The sequence below is a fragment of the Macrotis lagotis genome, chromosome 3, assembly GCF_037893015.1.
Source record: "Macrotis lagotis isolate mMagLag1 chromosome 3, bilby.v1.9.chrom.fasta, whole genome shotgun sequence".
Taxonomy (NCBI): domain Eukaryota; kingdom Metazoa; phylum Chordata; class Mammalia; order Peramelemorphia; family Peramelidae; genus Macrotis; species Macrotis lagotis.
The window spans coordinates 88,997,084-88,999,221 of record NC_133660.1 but is presented as its reverse complement, the minus strand read 5'-3'; positions in this window follow the sequence as shown (position 1 = coordinate 88,999,221).

Here is a 2,138-nt window from a genome sequence, read left to right as displayed (position 1 = left end):
ATGCATAAAAACCTTATAATCAGATGCATAAAAGCAGTAATATTAAATCTATCCATTTCATATCATGATGCAATAAAAATTATATATTATAAAGGCATATGGAAAGTAAAACAAAAATAATTGGAAAATAACCCAATTTTAAAGAATGAGTAGATCACGCAACAAATCTTAGAAATAAAAAATAATTGGCACAGCTACCTAGGTGGTGCAGTGGACAGAGCACCAGCCCTGGAGTCAGGAAGACCTGAGTTCAAATGTGACCTCAGACACTTAACAATTACCTAGCTGTGTGACCTTGGACAAGTCACTTAACCCTACTGCCTTGCAAAAAACAAAAACCAAAAAAGAAATAATAAATAATTTTATCCAAGACAATGATAACAATGAGGCAAAATTTTTAGGATACAGCCAAAGCAGTTATTAGGGAAAATACTATATCTCCAAATGTTTATAGAGAAGGAGGAGATCAATTAATTAGGCATACAACCAAAAAAGCTAGAAAAAGAACAAAATAAAAAAACCTGAATTAAATACAAAATAAAAAATTAGGAAAAATCAAAGGATTAATAAACTAGAAAATAAGAAGACCATTCTACAAGTTGAATTCATGAAAAAAATCAAAATTTGTGAAAAATATTTAAACCTTTAATCAATTTGATGAAAAAAAAAGAAGAAAACCAAATTACCAATATCAGAAATGAAATGGGAGAATTAACCACCAATAAGGAGATAATTAAAGTGATAATTTGGAGGTAATTTGCCCTACTGTATACCAATAAATTTGGCAATCCAAGTGAAATAGATGAAAATTTACAAATATCTATGCTAACCAGAATAACAGTATGGGAAATAAAATACTTGAAAACTCCATTTCAGAAAACGAAATTGAAGACACTATTAATAAATTTCATAAGAAAAAAATCTCCAGGGCCAAATGAATTCACAAGAAAATTCTATCAAATAATTAAAAAACAATTATTTCCAATTCTATATAAACTATTTTTAAAAATAGGAGTTCTGCAAAATTTCTTTAATGACAATATCATGCTGATCCTAAAATCAGGAAAAGCCAAAATAGACAAAGAAAATTATAGACAAATATCCCTAATGAACATTGACGCAAAATTTTAAGTAAAATCTTAGCAAAGAGATTACAAGTTATTATTAGGATAACATATCATGATCTAGTAGGATTTATACCAGAAGCTAGAGATGGTTCAATACTGGGAACACATTTAACATAATTTATTATATGAAAAACTAAATTAGCAGAACTCATGATTATCTCAATAGATGCTGAAAAAGCCCTTGACAAAAAGCACTAGAGAGTATAAGAATAAATGGAGTTTTCCTTAAAATAATAAACAGCATGTTACTAAAACCATCAGCAAACATTATATATAATGGGGATAAACTAGGAACATTTATAATAATAATTTTAGAAATGTTATTTAGAAATAGAGAAGAAAATGAAATTGAAGGAATTAGAATGGGCAATGAAAAAGCAAAACATTCACTCTGCAGAAAGTATGATGGCATAGTATAATAATTTTAGAAAATCAACCAAAAAATAACTTCAAACAATTAAAAATTTCAGGAAAGAACCAGTATATACAATAAACCCATATAAATCGTCAACATTTCTGTTTATGAGCAATAAAGTTCAAGGGCAAGAGATAGAAAGCAAAATTCTATTAAAAGTAATTGTATATAACAAAATACTTGAGAATCTACCTCCCAGGGCAAACCCAGAAATTTTATGAACAAAATTTCAAAATATTTTCAAACAACTAAGGTTATATCTGAACAGTTTAAATATGCAAATTGCTCATGGTTAGTCTGGGCTAATATAATAAATCCAAATATATAATAATATATTAGTTAATAGTTTTGTCTGAGCTAATACAATAAATCCAAATAATATAATAAACCTATCCAAATTAAAGTACTTATTTAGTACCACACCAATCAAGCTATGAAAAACCTATCTTACAGGCCTTGGAAAAAATAGTAGTAAATTTTATCTAGAACAACAAAATGTCAAGGTTGTTAAGGGGTTGGGGCGGCTAGGTGGCCCAGTGGATAAAGCACTGGCCCTGGAGTCAGGAGTACCTGGGTTCAAATCCGGTCTCAGACAC